A 20,467-nucleotide genomic window follows, 5' to 3' on the forward strand; every position below is an offset into this window, starting at 1 on the left:
ATAAATGCCAACCTGCATTAGATGAGTGTGTTTTATTGTCTCTCAGTATATTTGTTCATTTGAACTGCTAAACTTTCCCTTAAAAGGAACTATTCTTTCATCCTGATAAATTTTCTGTCTCTATACTTTAGCACCTCATTTGGTTCCTCCTGTACAATGAATAGATCTCAGTATCCACCACGCCTAGGGTTTCACCAAACATGACAACAGATTTCAACTGAGAGGGGCCATTCATTTATCATTTGCTTCAGTGGGAACATCTACTTAAAAGAGATATTTCATGAGATCACATCACCCTGGTGCAAGCTCATATTAAGCTGCTATTTCATTGGAATGACTCATGTACTGCTTTGGCTTGAAAATTGATTGCATTAGAATTAGCACCTGTGTCGCTATTTTTTTGTGTGTGTGCATGAACAGACTGTGTGATGTTAAAAGTCATGTAGACAGTACTGTCAGTTTCCCTGAAACTGCCACTGAAATGATACTCACCAACCCCTTTCCCTTCCCTACTTAACTGGCTCCTACCAGATATTCAGGATTTTGTTAATTATCGCTTTCTCTAAGACACTTCCCTGATAATTTCAACTTGTCTATACATTTTTTATCATGGTCATCTATATTATTTTATTCATTGGATTAATCACACCCTGAAATGAATTTGTTCATATATTTATTCACAAGTGGATATTCAAAGATTGTTACTTAAATAAATGGAGAAACTGGCCATTATGTTATTATTGTAAATAGTGTCCTATAAGGAGTTATTAATTCTGTCTTGGAAGGAGAAATATTGGGGATATCCTCAGAGAGATAGTAGGCATTGAATTTGGCCTCAAAAATAAGTAAAAACATTTCCATGTAGATAACACATATTTTTAAGTACTGTTTGTATTGGAACTGACTTTATATATACAGGCTGTGATATAATGCTGTTTACACATTTTGCATGTATTTCTTGACCACTTCTCAATAAATATTTATTTTATTTTATTTATTTATTTCCCCCCCCAAAGCCCCAGTTGATAGTTGTATGTCATAGTTGCACATCCTTCTAGTTGCTGTATGTGGAACTCGGCCTCAGCATGGCCGGAGAAGCAGTGCATGGTACACGCCCGGGATCTGAACCCCGGGCCGCCCCAGCGGAGGACGCGCACTTAACCGCTAAGCCACGGGCTGGCCCTCAATAAATGATTTTATAAATGTTCCTTATAAATTCTCAATAAATTTGCAAATATGAAATCCACTTCAGGTCCATTAATCCTATAGTAGTAGAGTGATTCAATATCACTACAAATTTACTTCCGTTCATTTGAAACCTATCCAGTTATTTTTGTGATTTTTATCTTCCATCTATCATTAAACACATTCTTAAATATTTGATATTAAGAGAATAGAGAATATGTAGATTTTGAATTAAAAATTAAATTTCTGAACTCGTTCTCATATTGAGAAGCAGTAGCTCTCATATCATTTCATGTCCACTTCTATTCTTATTGGTCAGCTTTTTTATCTCTTGCTTTGATGATCACTAGAAGTCTGTGCCACATTTTTTTCCTGCTTTGTGATTAGTTCCGAAAAACTGCAGCTCTAAGAGAATTACCTGTTTTCTTCTCTTCCTCCCCAACCCCCCCACTCTTGTCCAATTTCTTCAATGTCTCAGATGAGAGGTCAATATCATTTCTAAATCTAAGGTCATTCATTCTATTCCATATAGCAGGGCTTCTTTCGTTTCGTCTGGGGCCGTTACTTTTCTCAATATTAAGTGAAAGAAACAGGAAGATAATGCTTACGCTTCTATCACGTTTTTATTAAATTTAAACTCTTCACTCACTTCCTTGTAGATTCTTATCACAGTCTTTGACTTACTGTCAATGTTCTCCTCACCATGGTCAGATTTTTTAAAAATAATTTTGCTCTGGGGCTGGCCCTGTGGCTTAGTGGTTAAGTGCGCGCGCTCCGCTACTGGCGGCCTGGGTTCGGATCCCGGGTGCGCACCGATGCACCACTTCTCCGGCCATGCTGAAGCCGCGTCCCACATACAGCAACTAGAAGGATGTGCAACTATGACACACAACTACCTACTGGGGCTTTGGGGAAAAAAAGGAGGAGGATTGGCAATAGATGTTAGCTCAGAGCCGGTCTTCCTCAGCAAAAAGAGGAGGATTAGCATGGATGTTAGCTCAGGGCTGATCTTCCTCACCAAAAAAAATAAAATGAAATAATAATAATGAAATAAATAAATAAAATAAAATAAAATTAATTTTGCTCAGTATCAATCTTGACAAAGATCTTTCAGATTGAACTTTCGTGAGGTAACATATAGGACTACACATCCTATGTGTAGTGAGTAATTTTCTGCAAGACACACACACACACATACACACACACACACATACTAATTTTAATTTTCTGAATCTGTATTCCGTGGATAAAACCAAAAGGAAATGCAAGAAGTTAGAACACCAGAGAACATAAATCTTCTTCTCCCACAAGGAGAATTTCCAAAACGTTAACTTCTGTTTTTGTAGTCTTAGATTTTAAATACAAGAACTCTTTTAAAGAGCAAAAGAATTGAGAAGAGTAAGAAGGAATACTGGATGGAATGCAACAGAAAAAAAATGGCTGCTCTTGTGTGAAATTCAACCTGAAGATAATTTAGACGTTGGCAAAAATATTCTTTTGTTTATTCATATTCTTGGTCATTCTTGTTATCTTTCTCAATGTTTTCTTTTCACCTCTTTTTAAAGAAACAGATGTTTTTTCTCCCTATTCTTTCTTAAAACTAGATATAGTTTGGAACTCATTTTCAGGACTACTAATAGTAAAAATATGTAGGTTTTGAAAGAAGTTGTGAAACAATGAAGTTATATGTTTGGCATTTATGTTGAATTTAAAGGTGTAAACAAATTGCAAATGAAATAATTTATTAATCTCACTTTTTCTTCTGCGCACAATTCTATTATTACCATCAAAACATAATATGAAGCCAATAAACATCAGTAACATTACAGGGCACATAAACTTTTACTACCTCTGTATCATCCAGCTGCATAACCACAATTCTCCAAACCAAGTATATTTTCCTTCTCCTGTTTTCCCACCTGCTGGGAACTGGCAGCTGAGTTCTCCCTCATTTTAAGAACCAGCTTATGCCTGTCCGATGGTTGGTTTTGCTCTCCTAATGTCCTTTTGCTGGCTTCTTCAACTGATATTCTTCCATGGTTTCTGTGACTGTTGACCATCTGAAAGACTTACTGTTGTGAGTTTCCCGAAGATCTGACATTTAAAATGTGACAAAAATACTGTTTTCTCTCCCACCGTCATAGCTGATAGAGAACTTCACTATCTTGTGTCAGAAACTGGGAGAATCCTCTTTCTCCCTGTAGCCTCCTTTCATTTTTGCATGACGTCTTTGGAGCAACACTGATTGTGTGTCAAGAATTACAGTTGCCTAAATGGGAGTAGCTTCTTTTTGATTTTCCTGTAACCCTTTAGTCAAAGACCTCAAACAACATTCTATGGGTCTACCTAAGTGATAACATCATTGACTCCCCATCCTTTGTCCCCTCTGCCCAGTGTCTTACATGCATATCACAGATCCTATCACAATTTTTATCAGTTAAAAATTAAAAGGAACAAAAAATAAATTGAAAATACAAATATATGTCTCATATTTGTCATCTCAAACAAATAGACACCAAGAAAAAAATGGGAAGTTACTAACTTACCAAAGGTAACAGGATCATAATCTGAATCCCTGATAGACTCAATTGAGACTCCCCATTGATTACAGACACACACACAAACACACTCATACATACACACACACAGAAACTCATTTTCATTTAAACAATATATTTATTTGGATAAGAAAATATTGAACATAGACATTTAAAATATAGGCACATAGCAGTTTATTATTTGCACTTTCATTCCTAATGAACCTCTATTAGTGTTTTATTCTTCTTTAATTTCTTTTGTGGTATGTGTTGAAGTGATTCTCAGTATAGTTAACTGTTGTGTTTTTATTTACAGAAAAATTCAATCTTTTCATGCATGCTTCTAATTAATGTGGAATAAAATCATAAAGCAATCAAAATTTGGTTGTTATTAGGAAAACAAAAATTTAGAAAAAATTTTAGAAAAATATAAAATTTAAATTAGTTGGTGGCCTGAGTACCTGATTCTACTTCTTGTTCCTTTGAAAGAAATATACACCAAAGAGTTATATTAAGAAGAGTAGGGTAAGGGCAGGAAAGAGTCTTCCAGAGGGAGGCGTGGCTTTCACTTTTGCACAAGGTGTACAAGGAAGACTCTTCAATAAGTTGTTATTTGATAGATACCTGATGAATGTGAGCATGGGGGGAATATTATTCCAGGTAGAGGGAAGAACAAGTGAAAAAGGTCTATGGAGGAAATTTCTTGATGTTTTCTAGGAAGGGCAAGTAGCCGATGTCACTGGAGGTGAAGGAGAATGACTCCAAGAGTTTCTGTCTGAGCAGATGGAAGGATTTAGTTGCCATTAACTTAGCTGAGAGAAGAATGTAGATGAAGCAAGTTTGGGAGTGAGTTGATGAGTCAAGATTTGGACACATTAGGTTTGAGATATGCCATCAGTATTAAAATGAAACGTCAAGTTTGGAGCTCAGGCAATGGGTCAGAGCTGGAGATATAAATTTGTAAGTTGTTACATAGTCTGGATGACACCACAAAAGGAGGGCATATAGAGTGAAAACAGGAAAGGCCAAGGCCTGAGCATTTGGGAACTCTCACACAAAGAGGGTAAGTGGAGGGACCAGCAAAGACACTAGTATTGAGAAAGAGGGGCATGTGAGGCCAAAGGCGGACCAGGACAGTATACAGTCAAAGAGAAGAGATCCATCCATTGTTTTGAGTGGTGTTGATATGTCACCAGGTGAGGCCTAAAATTAAGGGGTTTGAGCAACGTGAAGTAAGTTGGAAGAGAGGTTCAAATTAGACTGGAGTTGGTTTCTGAGAGGAATTGAAGAGAATGTTTATAGACAATTCTTGATGATATTTTTTTTTTACAGAACAGTAAAGCAATGGGTTAGCGGCTTGTGAAACAAATAGAATTTTAAAAAGTTTGTTTGTATATGTGTTTGTTTCAAAAAGAAGAAGTAGTACTGTGTTGATATCGACAAGAATATTTCAGGAGACAGGGAACAAGGAGATGTTCTAGAAGAGCAAGGGTGAACAGAGTGCAGTCTTTGATGAGGTGAGAGGGGATAGGACTGGCTGATTACAGGAGTAGAGATTATTCATCTACGGTTACGGGCAAAAAGGCGTGCAGGTGCAGTTGCTGGTAGGAGAGTAGATACATTATATCGAAGAAGGAGAGTAGGACCTTGGGCAATAGATCATTAGTAACCTTGCCTTCAACTTCAGCATCATTTTGTTATATAGGGCACCATTGATACGTGTGATGTCAGAGTCAAGAGGAGATGGAGTTTATAAAATCCTTGTGACTCTTTGTCTCAGTGTTACATTCAGAAAGGGTCATTTTCTGACTCCGCTAGTGTGATTTTAACTTTATAGTTAGTAAAATAATTAGGGTTGTTGTTACCAATATTTTTCTGCCTTACAATACTAATCAATTAATTCGCAGAACAACATAAGATATATTTAATCTAAGATTAATATATTTTTGGTTGTTTTTATTAACATAGCTAATATTTATATGGGACTCAAAATATGTTGGTCATAGTTCTAAGCACTTTATACATATTATTATTTAATATATGACAATGAAAGCTGATATGCATTCTCTAGCTTTCGTTTTAGATTTGAGAATATGATCTTTGTTTTTTGAGAATCAAAAATGAAAATCCTTCTGGTTTCCATGTAAATTAATATTTTTCTCCTGAAAATCTTTATATAAAGCAAAATGTCCACTTCCTTTACTCACATGTTTTTAATCACAGAAAACATTAGGAGGGAGATGAAAAAGATTTTGGTTTGGTCTGGTCAGGAGAAGATAGTGAGTTACCATACAAGTAAATTGTTAAATTTCAAAAATATCTAAGCCATCACTTTGATTTGAGTGAATACCGTCACTCTGAATCTTATCTTGCCATTTGGCTTCTTGTGACTAAAAATCCCCAAACTTTATGCTATTATTTTTTTAATATACCTTTATTCTTGCTTCTTTTATTTTACTTTTAAAGATAGTGGCATATCAAAATATAATAAAAAACTGGATTTACACATCAATTTTACAAGAATATGATTGTATTTAAATAATAATTAGATGAAATATCCCAGTAAATAATTGTGAACTAATAAGAGAATAAAAGTAAAATAAAAATCTTCATATATTATTCTATTGAGTCTCGGGATTTTTAGAAATAATGTAGTTCACAAAAATACATTTATATTTAACATTTAATTCAATGTTTATGCAATTTGAAAAGTAATTCTGCTTGTATAGTATATTGGAATCAACATACAAAACAAAGCAATGATAAATAAAATGCTTTAATATGAATGTAATTATTTTAAAATTCTTCCCAGGAAATATTTAATTAGAACATAACATTCACATTGTTATTAATGTGAAATTGTTGAGTTTGTGCTTTGACTTTTTTTTTTAACGCAGAGGAGAACACTTGGTGGTTGAAATATAAGCAGACTGTTTATTTTTTCTTTTATGATGAAGACTAGCTCTGAGCCAACATCCATTGCCAATCCTCCTCTTTTTGCTGAGGAAGATTAGCTTTGAGCTAACATTCTTGCCCATCCTCTTCTATTTTGCATATGGGATGCCTCCACAGCATGGCTTGATAAGGGGTGCCTAAGTCTGTGCCCAAGACCCAAACCCAAAAACCCTGGGCCACCGAAGCAGAGTAAGTGAACTTAACCACTGCACTGCTGGGCCGGCCCCTAAGTAGATTGTTTTTAATTATTTTATATTTGATATATACCATAAGACAAATAGTAATAACACTTGGGTAGTTGATTAGAAATAAATATTTTTTTCTGTATAATTCTCATTTTTAGCAGTTTGGTTAATATTAGCATGATTCTGGTAAACACAATTGAACCTGATAAATACTTAAAATACTTGGAATCTCTGGTTTTAGTAAAGAAATCCTGAAGCAAATAGTATGGAATAAAACTCCCTGAGGAGCTACATGGGCTGTGGTCCAGTCTGGAGTTTGGGACCCAGGAGCCGACTTAGAAGTATATGGAATTAGTTCACAACTAAAGGGTAAGGATGGAGTAGAAACTAAGGATTAATTTCTAAATTAGGTTGGAGTTAACAGTGGTTGTGAGATATTTGTGAAAAGAAACTGCTTGTTTACAACTGAACTGAGGTCAAAGAAATAAAGGAATTGTGGGAGAGAAACCTGAATCCAGAGGAAAAAAGAAAAAATCAGCAAAATACACCAACGATGAAATTCAAGACATCCTTTGTATGAGAGTGTATATATGTGTACGAGTGTGTGTGCATTGTGTTAGGAGAGGGGTGTATCTGCTATGAAATGTGCCTTAGAAAGAACTCAGAAACCAATGCTAGCCAGCATGTATTGGAGATGGATACTGCAAAGATATGACTATATGCATTTCTGTGTCTGGATGTTGGGAAGGGAGTTCACTACAGCGAAAGGTGTTCTATAAAGAGCTGAGAAAACAGAATGCAAACCTAGTGGGTCTTGAGATGGGTAGTGCAATGATACTCAATGAATCACGCAATGAAAGCAGAGGGAACAAGAGAGATGCAAGGGAAGTGTCTGGGTATGAATCATGTGCAGATTATATTATGATGACAGTTACTTGTATATGTGGAAAATACTAAACTTTGCTTTCCAATATGCCATAACTTGAACTTCAGGCCTCCAATGAAGACATGAGTAGCAGATATTTTAGTTCTAGAAAGAAGCGTATGTGATTGGTCTCTACAAATAACTATTATTATTAAATGAAAATGTCAAACATATATAAATAAAATGATGAGAATCATTGTTTTTTGTGATTATTCAGATCCATCTCATTATTTCATGATAGTCTTAAAGAGACCAGCAATGTGGAGTGGGAAAGAACGTAGGATCTCTAGCCAGACTGCCACGATTCTACTCCTAGCTGTGAGACTTGCTGGCTGTGCTACCTGAGACACAACCCTTAGTCTTCTTTGCCTCTATGACTTCATCTGTAAAATGGGTGCAGAAACAGTGTCTGTCTCATAGGGATGTTGTGAGAGAGTTAAATACACAAATACTTGTAAAGTGCATAAAAAATGCCTGACATCAGAGGATCCAATAGATGTCCACTCCCGTAAACACTGGTGAACGAAAAAGCGATTTTGATGTGAAATATAGGGAAGAATTTTGCAAAGTGTTTAGGCAGTAATTTAAGCTAAAGATTGGGCAAATTGCTAGTTATGACAATCCTCCAAGTATCAAAATAAGACTTAAAATTATTCGTTTAAATGTCATTTCCATTCCTGTGTAAAATGTCATGATTCTAAATGCATAATTTGTTGCTCTAGGCAGAAGCAAATAAATGGTATGGAAAATTTAGCTTGCACAAAAATTGTCAATGAGAATTTCTTTATTCCTCAATAACAATTTGTTTTAGAAAGTGAGATGGCATGACACAGGTTAAGTTGCCTAAAGCAAAGTTATTTTTTATCTTTTACTCTCACATGTTAAATGACTATGCTGTTGCTACGCAGCTCCCCTATGCTCTTGGGATTTCATCTGTAATTCTAGAGCAATATTAATATCTAAACGATTAACTAATAAAGTGATTTTGACCCAAATAATATGTAAAGAATTTGAAATAAGGGAATGGATGATCTGATTTCATTTAAATGGGACAATTGTAACATAAATATGATCTTTAAAAAAATCTCCAAATAGGATTTTAAGCAGAACTTGTGATTCCAGTTATTATTATTATAGCATTATGATGAGCTTTGCTATCAATTAAATATGTAGGATTGCTTAAAAATTATGTTATAAAAGGTAAAAATGGAATACAATAGTAAAAGAGAAGATACGATATATTTTTTAGCAGTAAGTTACTTCTCTCACACCCCATTACTGTGGCAAAGATAAGAAAATTGGACCCGACGAAGAAATAAGCTAAATATTTGCCTTATACAAAGGTACTGAAAATTTTCTGTATTGTGGTTATCTTTGATATTTAAGGAAATATAAGGTAAAAGTAACTCATATTAGAATTCAGAATGGAATTTATATGTTTAAAACATATTGAGAAAATAAAGGTGAAAGATATGGTCCATGTAACAAATAAACAAAAGAAGTGGCTGAATGGACATGTTTCTAAATTGTTGGTGGAAATGTGAATTGTTATGTCTTTGTTAATATAAATTAAAAATTTAAACATGTTTTCTTGTTTTCTATTAAAATTCTAGTTTTAAGAATTTATTTTAAAGCAATATGTGGTTTATTTTAAATATATTTTAAAGCAATTATTATTATTATATTTTTTGCTGAGGAAGATTCGTCCTGAGCTAACATCTGAGCCAATCTTCCTTTATTTTGTATGTGGGTCGCCACCACAGCATGGCCGCCAATGAGTGGTGTAGGTCTGCGCACAGGAACTGAACCTGGGCTGCTGAAGTAGAGCACACTGAACTTAACCACTAGGCCACAGGGCTGGCCCCTAAAACAATTATTTTAAAGCATAATTTTTTAAAGGATATTTTTTCCACTTTTATTTATAATAGTGATAATTTTTAAAATAAAGACCAAATATATTACAAAATGCTAATACAATGAACAAATATAAAACTATTATAAATTAAATAGTAAAGAATACTTCAGATATCTTATGTAATATATTAAGTAAAAATCTTCAAATTCTAAAAGATTATCACAGAATAATCTCTCATACTCATAAAAAATATCTTAAGAGTGATTCTCTTTTGATTATAGGACTACTAGGAGGTTCCTTTTTTTGTGTTTTCCAAATTTTCTAGGAGAAAATATATTATTTTTATGTTTAGAAAACTATTATCATCAAAAATAAATTATATAATCAAATATCTATATGTATTTCAAATCAATAAAATCATCAAAATAAAAGCAATCTCAGACAGGCATTGAGAAAATAGATTTTCCCATAACAAATCAACACCTAGAAATCATAAAGAAAATTTTAAAAGACACAAGTGAACTGGGAAAAAAATTTCTATATGTATAGAAGGAAATGTCACTTAGTGTATGAAAATTTCTTGTAATTTACCAAACAACCCACAAACAGCATTCCCCATCTGCAGAGAGAGATGGGTGAGAACAAGTATAGGTCATTAACAGAAGTACTAGAAACTATAAAGTACTATATTCATATAAACTCTATTTTCAATATTACTAATGAGAAATTAAAGTTAAAATAATGCAATATCAATTTTTTGAATGTCAGTTTTTTTTCCAAAATGCTATTTCTAAATTTTAGACTTTTTAGATTTTTATAAATAAAATATTAAATATAATTTGAATGTATTAAAATATGTAAGTATATAAGAGAATTAAAGAAATATAGAAAATATAATTCTCTTATTGTTCCTCTTATATTTTGATGTTTTCTACGGTAGCTGCAATGAACATATACTTTATAATCAAAAAACTAATATAAGAAAAAATATGTATATATAATTTTAAAATATGATATTTGTTCATTTTGAAAATTAAATAGTTATTTAAGAAAGTTTCACATATTCTGGTTACTCCTGAGTCTAGATCCTAGCCTAGAAATATCTCATATGTATAGTTTCCTTTTGACAAACTAATTTACTGTAAAACATCATGATACACAGTAATAGTTTTAACTTTGTGTCTTGTAAAATTGTGATGTATCTTTCTTTTCCTTTTCTTTTTGATTTTTTTTTGATTTTTGAGACATTAAAACATCACATTTTTATTAATGCCACTAACTTATATTAAAACTACTGTATTTAATTACTTTTGGAGTTATTTACTCCTGCCATACCATATTTGTCAGTTCAGGCTACTATAATAAAATACCAGAGACTGGGTGGTTTAAAGAATAGGAATCTATTTCTCACAGTTCTGGAGGCCAGGAAGTCCAAGATCAAGGTGCTGGCCACTTGGGTTCCCAGTTGAGAGACTTCTTCCTGGCTTGTAGACAGCGGCCTTCTTGCTGTATCCTTACATGGCAGAGAGAGAGAGAGAGAGAGATCTAGTTTCTCTTCCTCTTCCTGTAAAGACACTATTCCCCTCATGGGGGCCCCACTCTCATGACCTCATCTAAACCTAATTAACTCTTAAAGGCCCTACTTCCAAACACCATCACATTGGAGGTTAGGGCTTCGAAATATGAATTTTGGGGAACACAAATATTCAGTCCATAATGCATACACAATAATTTTCCATAAGTCTTTATATCATGTTAGGCTTTTGAATACTATTAACCACTCTGCTTGCTTTCAGTGATTAGATATTCATTTATACAAATTTATTTCTGAATTTTTAAAATATTTGACCTACATCTACAGGATATCTTAATCTATTCTAATTATACTTTTTGAAATTCTTATCTCAACTGATGAGAAAAAAAATTAGGGAAACTATTCAAAGACAAATAGGTAGCTTCATCATTTTATTTATTGTCTCATAAATAAAACGGTAAACTATTCAGCTGGCAGGTTTTGAGTGTCATTCTGGTAAAAAATCCCTATAGTATGAGATCATGAGTTTCCACTAGAGATTCAAAAAGTAGGAAACTCTATGCACATCTACTTACTGAATTTTCTCTTTTGAGGAAATGAATACAAATGGAAGAATAAAAAAAAGACAGTTGCTATACTTAGATTCACACCACATGGCACAGTTTGAATCTTCCTAAAATGAGAACTTGAGTTAAGAACAAGAAAAAATAGTTGCATTAGCCATATTAACCTGCTGGACTACAAGGCATTTAAGAGCATGGATTTATAATTGGATATTGTTCAGCCATAAAAAAGAAGGAAATCTTACCATTCATGACAACATGGAAGGACCTTGAAGGCATTATGCTAAGTGAGATGTCAGACAAAAAGAGACAAATATTGTATGATCTCACTTATGCGTAGAATCTAAAAAAAAAGAGCAGAGATTGTTTCCCCAGACTGACGACAGACCGACGGTTGGCACTGAATATTTCTTTGATTTATTTGTTAGCTATCTCCAATCTGGGAGTTTCAGCAAGACTGTCAAAGCCAATCTTATCATCGAAGGAATTACTGCACTGGAACTAAAGAGGAAAAAGAGGGAAGGAGAGAAGGGTGAGGTGAGTTAATATGTAACTGGAAATTAGTATTGTAAGATCTATTTTGGTGGTGAACAACTTTTTAAAAAATGAATTGAACTAGAATTGTTAATTCTCTTTTAATTCTCAACCTATTTAAATAAATATATATAACAGATAAAGAAATACAAGTCCAGAAAATGTGAAAGACTTTCCCCACAATTCAAATCTAACTGAACAATAGGACAGGAACAATAGGTGTCTGATGTCTATCCCAGTGCTTATTGCAATAAGAGCAATAGCAATGCTAATAAGGCAACACTGAATGTTGATTGTGGACCAAGTACCATTCTGTGCCCCTTATATGTATCAAATCATTGATTCATTCTCATAATAACCCAGGATATCACAAGGCCTTTTATTTGATCCATAATTCATTCTGTTCTTATACAAATATGTTTTTCTTTATAATAACTTTTTATTTTCATCCTATCTCTATCAAGGGAAAAATATATCACAATTCATAAAAGGCAAATATTTTCAATAACTCAATAATTAGGTAATGCTGAAATTTCTGTCATTTTTTTCCCCCAAAATTTACTTGGAGCTTAAATTTATCCAATCTTTCAAATATCATACTCATCTTAACAACTTTGAGATGCTAGAATATTGGGTGGCTCTCTCCTGGCTTTGGAAGTCCTTCTTCTATGGAAGAGTTCCTAGTTCTTTTGCAGAATTGGAGTACAAAATTTGTTGCTCTTAGTGCCATCGAGCTGATTCCGACTCCTAATGACCTAGTGTACAGCAGAGTGGAACCCAGCCCAGTCTTTCTATGCCATCCTCTCACCTTCCGGGGCTCTATCAGACAGTGCTCTGCTGCTCTTCATGGGGTTTTCACAGCCAATTTTTTCGGAAGTGTGTGGCCAGGTCTTTCTTCCTCGTCTGTCTTAGTCCGGAAGCTCCGCTGAAACCATGGGTGACTCTGCTGGTATTTGAAATACCAGTGGCATAGCTTTCAGCGTCACAGCAACACACAGCTGCTACAGTATGACAACAGGCAGGTGGGTGGTGTGGTTCCCTGACTGGAAAAGAAACCCAGGCCATGGTGGTGAGAGCACTGAATTTTAACCACTAGACCACCAAGGCTGGCTGGGGTACAAAATACTGATTTTAAAAAAATTCTGGTAATTTTCCATGTTTAAAAATATGCCAGTCAAGTAATTACAAATTCAAATGTTATGTAAAATCTGAAATGGACCTTTCTCAGTGGGCTAGGCTTTGGCATAAAAAACAAAAAACAGAGCCCTCAAAGTTTTTCTGAAAGAAAATTATTGATCACATAATTTTCTTTTTAAGGAATAATTTCTTCTTTTACTTAATTTTAATCACTACCACTATCTTCTCTCCCACACATTACTTTTTGGTTAATGATTTGTAGTTCCATTTGATATCACGGGAAAATACATTGATCATTTTCAATAAATCGCAACAGATGTAATATTAGAAAGTTACCTACTGTGTGTTTCAAGGCTCTATTGCAAAATTAAATGTCCATCACAACCTGCACACAATAGATAATGAGAAGACTCATAAGCACCCGTGCATATACTGTACTAAGGGAGCAGTTGCCGCGTTTCTGCAGATCCTTGCTCTTTTGGACATTCTGCAGATAGAGGATGGAACCCACTCAAAATTTGGTTTGTATGTCGAAAATGATGATGCCAGACACATGGAAAGAAGGAATTGAAAAGTTTATTACTTGTAAAATAAGAGTTTTATGAGAGAGCAGAGTAGGCATCCCAAGTTGATCTGAAATGGTTTGAGAGAGCAGGGGAAGGAGACTGGCTGGGGGTTTTTATGGCGGTGAAGGAGTGGGGCTGGACATAATGTTTCCATTTCCTGTTGTGGGCAGGGGATTGCAGGGTTTGAATTTCACACCATGGCCAAGCAACGGAGCACGTGGACTTTGTTCTTGGCCTGTCCAAATGTGGGGGAGAATGGGAAGAGGGATGGTGGAGCTTGGAAGCTGACAGCACCCAAACATTTAAAACTCAAGTCAGATTCTGTTACACTTGCTTTGTAGATGTTTTTCTCCAAGTACTGTTAGATTTGTTATTAACACAGGAAATCTATCAATCTTTATATATTTGCTTTAATAAAATAAGAAAATTGCACAGATGAATCAAACCTGTCAGTATCCTTATTTCAAACTACTACTTGCCAGTTTGTGATTTGTGTATTAATGGTATACTGAGAGTTATTTATGTCAGTAGATACTTTAATAAAGGGGATATTCTTGAAGAAAGAACTTTAGTCTGTAAAATGAAGATTATAAAGGTAAAGTAGGGGGTTTAAATAATGTGGTATGACAGGTCAAATTAAGTAGGTGATGAGAAAATAAATTTCATCAAGAAAGGGAGCAAGTAGAGTACTAGGGTTTAAAATGTAAATGTTAGTAAAATAGCAAATAGATCAGAAATTTAAATGTAAATCATGAAAAATGTACAATAAAAACTCTCATAGTTTCACAGAGGAGTTGGACAGCTTAAAGAGATATGTTTTCCTGTGGGCTGATGGAAATATGAAATAGGTGAAATATAAAACAGGAGTGGGAAGAAGAAAGAATATGCATCCCTTATAAATGTTGCTGTGATTCAGTTCCAATAAATATATTTTCAATAGATGAGAAATCTAGATTCATGGAAGGAGATTGAAACCATAAAAAAAATGACTTATGGATGTAAGAGTAAGGACATAGGGCAGGAAGGAACGGAAAGAGAATGGTGTCATGGAGACATTTATTAAAAAGGTAGAATTGGCTACTAATGTCAGAAGGCTTGGGCACCAACTAGCCCTGTGCATTTTGTCTAGACTTTTAACTCTTTTGAATATCAGATACTTATTTGTAAAATTAGAGAGTAAAACTTGGAGATCTCTTGAGACTTTTCAGTGTATCTTATTCTTGCTATATAGCTATGAAAAAATTAGAATACTACTCAGCAATAAAATGAAATATTAACACATGGATGAATCTCAAAACATCATGCTCAGGGAAAGAAACCAGACAGCTAAGATCACTATTGTATGATCCCATTTGCATGAAATTTCTAAAAACAACACCTATAGATACAAAAAGAGATCAGTAGTTTCTTGGGGCAAGAGGTAGGAGCAGGAATTAATGAAAATGGGCAGCAGGGAATGTTTAGGGGTGATGGAAATATTCCATATATATTCCAAATACATATTGGATTGTGGTGGTAGTTACACCAGTTATCTAAACTAACACTTAATGAACTGTACACTTAAATAGGTACATTTTATGATATGTATATTACACCTCAATTAAGCTCTTAAAAACAACAACATATCATAATACCATTAAAATCCTCCAGTGAATTCATATATCACTCAAATTTATTCTCATTAAATTTCAAGTATATAATATAGTATTATTAACTATAGTAACCATGTTGTATGTCAGATCTCCAGAATTTATTCATCTTGCATAACTGACACCTAAATTGGAGAGAAATTATTGTTAATGGTGAGTCACGTGTATTGTTCAGGACTTGAAAGATGAACACCCATTACCTTCAGTACAACATCTAAAAATTCTGGGGTTGCCAGAATCTTTCCTGAGAAACTTCAGAATATCCTCATCAAAGAAGACTAATTTATAAATGTCTCATTTAAGTGCTCACAAGTAAAAGCTTCTTGCATTAACTTCACAAGGAAAACAAAATAAAATATAACCCATATCATAGGGATATATTAATATATTAAATATGAGCAGCATAAACCATTTTATTTTATTGCTGACCACAGTACCCTGTATGCATTTTAACTGTGGTGAATACAGTCATGCATCACTTAAAGAGAGAGATGCATTCTGAGAAATGCATCCTTAGGCGATTTTGTCTTTGAATACCATACTGTGTACTTACCCAAACCCAGATGGTATAGCCTACTACACACCTAGGCTATGTGGTACTAACCTTATGGGACGTATATGCAGTCCATCGTTGACTGAAAGTATCAATTTTTAGTAATCATATTGATTCATTTTTTACAACTCATTCGTATTGTGCATTAAATAAATCTTTTTTAATGTTACTAGCAGAATGTTATTTTTTCCTGAAGTTAATTATTATTTTCTGTGCTTTTTTCCTTAAAACTCTACTTTAAATTCCTATCCTCTGCTTGTTTATGATTTTCTTAATTGTCTTTCCTTACAAGTATCAACTACTCATACTTAATTGTCAATAAACTACTAACTTTATTCTCCTTATTGTTTGCTTTATTAAACTGCCTTTCAGCCACATTATGCAAAGTATTTCAAACAGATTGTATGCTGTTCTGCTGTGTTTTCAACACATGTCTAGATAATGGAAATTTCTTAGTTGGGCCAATTGTGTTAGCTCCCTAGAAATATAGAAAGATCACAACCATACATATGTTCAGTTGGAAGTAAGCCGTAGCTTTTTTTTTTTTTTTAAGGTCTACATTGCATGCATTTATTTAATTATTTATATGTACATTGCTTTTAATAAAAGTAAAACACTTCATTGATTGGTGCCTTTAACATTCATATAGGTGAGAAATAGCCCAGTTCTGGAGGAGAATCATGGAAATGCCAAAAGAGGAAAAAAGAGCAAACCTCAAATAAACTGTATGATAACACAACAAAATGGATCAAGACTAAAATTTATTGGTTTTCTAATAACCAGTGGTTTAGGGGATGGAAAAAGCAAATAATTGAGCTCATTTCTTACATGTTAAATTTGGGTGTAGATATAGAAACTATATATATATATATGTCAAATTTATAAATGATATAGCTTTCTCACATATTTTTGCATAAATCAGAATTCCATATTATTTGATGATCTATTATAATGATCTAAATATAATTCAATGAAATTTATTAAATTTATGTATAATAGAAATGAAAAAAACATAAGTTTACAATTTTAGCAGATTATATTACATGTGTATTCCAGCTCAGACCTCTCATTTGAACTTCAGATTGGTGTTTTCTAATTGCGTTCCTCTTATCCGACATGGATATCATTTCTTCATTCAAAATCTTCCAATGGTTTTCCTTTTTACTCCAATTAAAAGCCTAAAGTATTACAATAGCCTAGAAGTTCTGTGCTATTAGGCCCCCATTGCCTTTGAACTCTTCTCTTACTGTTCTTCATAGCATATACCATGACCCTTCATGTATATATATGATACACACACACGTTTGTGTGTCTTGATTGCAAAAGTGATTCCAATTGTCCACTTAACCCTGTATCCACGCTTTTTGTAATGTGACTTTGCAGCTTCTCTCTGTAAGAGGTGAAACCTATTTCTCCATGCCTTGCATCTGAACTGGTCCCGAGATTTCCTTTAGCTTAATAAAATGTGTCTGAAGTGGCGTGTGCAACTTTCAAGGCTATGCCTCAAGCACCATGCCTACTTCTGTGATCTCTCAGACACCTGCCTCCTTCGTGAGAGGAAACTAACCTAGTCTGACGGAAAAGGAGAGATCATTTGGAGAAATGCTTCCTTTGTCTCAGCTAAGGACATTCTAGACCAGCCTAGAGCCAGCCAAGCACCAAATATGTGAAAAAAAAAAAAAAAACCCAGACAAATTTAGCAGAGTTCTTACTTGATCCACAGCCAAATGCAGACAAATGGGTGAGTCCAGCCAAAACTGGAAAAGCTACCCAAGTGACCCATAGACTCATGAGCAATATAAATGCTTATTGTTGTAAGGTTCATGACAATTTTTGTTTTCTTTCGCTTGTTTTTTGTTGTCGTTATTGCTACTATTTCCCAGCATGTAGAATAATATCTGATTTGTTTTATGTGCTCAATAAATCATTAAATATGTTTTGGATCTTTTTAAAACCTAATTACAATATTTTTTCAATAGAATATGAGGCTTGTAAATGGTTTTTAGTATCCATACTGAGACATCTTTATTTTTTTGAATGTAGTTTGAATATGCAGACTTTACTTATTGTCTAGAAAAAGAATGCTTAGTATAAATTATAGAAGCTTTAATGCACATCAAAATGGCAAAAACTAAAATTTTATAATATAAATTTTTTTGGTGAGAATATAGGACACAGAATCTCTATTGGTTGCTGAAATAAGTGTAGACTGATGCAGATATTCTGGAGATCAGAATAGTGGTAATAAGTAAAACTAAATATATTTGTTTTACATCCAGCAATCTTCCTCCTAGGTAAATATTCAAAATGAATCTTTACATAATTATCCAAAGGAGTATTTACTAGAATGTTCACTGTTGTTCTATTTGTTGGGTGTGCGGTTGTAGAGACAATGGAGATATTCATCAGTAGTAGAATGAGTAAGTAGCATTTGGTAGATATACACTCTTGAATAATAAGGCATTTAGCAGCAACATACAAGGTGAACAGTTGGGAACATGAGTAGAGCTTAAAATCATTGTTCCCGAGGAAAAGAAATTAGAAAGAGAATAAAGTGCATTTCCATTATATTTTGTATATTAAAATCTATATCTATAAAGCAACATTACACATCTTCCAAGACCACACACAAGTAAAAGGATTCTCATCAACTACGTTAAGATGGTTTCTTATTGTGCAAGTAGGGAAGGGAAGTGGCAAAAGGGAATAAAATGGAATGAATGAATAGATAAATAAAATATGGGAGAGACCCGTATTTTGTTCAGACTCGTGTTGGTAGTGTGCCATGTAAAGATTAAGATTAATTTTCATCTGTGGTCTAAAAAGATATAAAATAATAATAATAATAAATAACAGTGAATGGGAAGATAAACACATTGCAGATCTTTTTTTTTTTTTGAGAAGAAATAGCACAAAGTATAATTGATATCTTTTTCTACAATATCTGTTGAGATTTCAGGTGGAGGAAGAATAAGACTCCACGTTTTGCAAGAGAAATTTATTCTGCGATTCTCTGGCTTTGTAACTTTAAATTGCTATACATTATTAACCTTTGTAAAATCAGAATTAAAAAGTTATTCTAAACAAATTAATTGATTGAAGATTTAAGGAGAAATCTTTACTACTACTTGAGAGAAACATAGGACACAAGCACTGTCACGTATTTTAGAAGCTTTTATTTGACTACCAATATTTGATATTTAATTTCAAGTAATTGCTCTTTGTCTGCTAAATTTAATATAGAATGGATTTTCCAGGATTGATTTGTGTTCCTCTGATTATACTTATTAGATTTAATCTAAATTTAATGATATTTTCTATTTAAAAGTACTGTAATTTAAAATGTTCAGTTCATTCCATTTGTGCTTTCTCTCTTCATCATGCTGTAGATTTTTCTCTTTCCATGCTCATCACCAACAACCAATTTTCAATATTCAGGACATTTTCTCTGATCATTTTGTTGGTCTACCCAGTTGTATCAGCATAGTTAATTCCTATTGTTTTTTGAAATAGTTTCTAATTTTACTCCTAAATCATTTTATGCTCCTTCAAATTCTATTTCCATTCTTTCTCCTTAATGAATCCCCCTAGTCTCATCTACCTCTAGATGTTGGAGTATTCAAGATTCAGTCCTGGGCCTTCTCTCAATATATTATTGACATCTCCATTTAGATTTTTGCATAGGCATTTCAAGGATAAATTCAAGTGGAATACTTGATTGCTACCTCTCCCATATCTGTTAGTAGTCTTCTCTAAGTTAAAGTTATCAGCATTGACCAATTTTCACAGTGCAGTAGTCTTATTGTTTCATTTTCCTTGTCCTTCAACTTGTCCATAAACAAATGTTGACATTTCCAGGTCCAAATTATATCTAAAATGCATTTTTTATCTTTATCTTTTCTACTATTACCATATTCCAAGTCACTATCATCTCTAGCCTGAACTATCATAGTCTTTTAATGTGCCTCACAGCCTCTTCTTTCTCCTAACCCTCAATTCATCACACTTAATACAAATCACTTCTCTCTTAACATTTAACGGCTTTCCCATTGCTATTTACCAACACTATTAAGGAACTGCATGATCTGGACCCTTCCTTTCCTTCAGCTTAATCTATCCCATTCTGTCCTGTTTTATTGCTCCCCAGCTACACTGATACACTACTGTCTTTTCCTCGAATACTGATAATTTGCATTCTGTCTCAGATATTTGTCTCTTCTGGCCATTCATATAAATGGAATAATATAATATGTACTTTTTGTGTTTGGCTTTTTTCACTTAGAATATTT

This window comes from Diceros bicornis, chromosome 9, assembly GCF_020826845.1.
Source record: "Diceros bicornis minor isolate mBicDic1 chromosome 9, mDicBic1.mat.cur, whole genome shotgun sequence".
In the NCBI taxonomy this organism is placed as follows: Eukaryota; Metazoa; Chordata; class Mammalia; order Perissodactyla; family Rhinocerotidae; genus Diceros; species Diceros bicornis.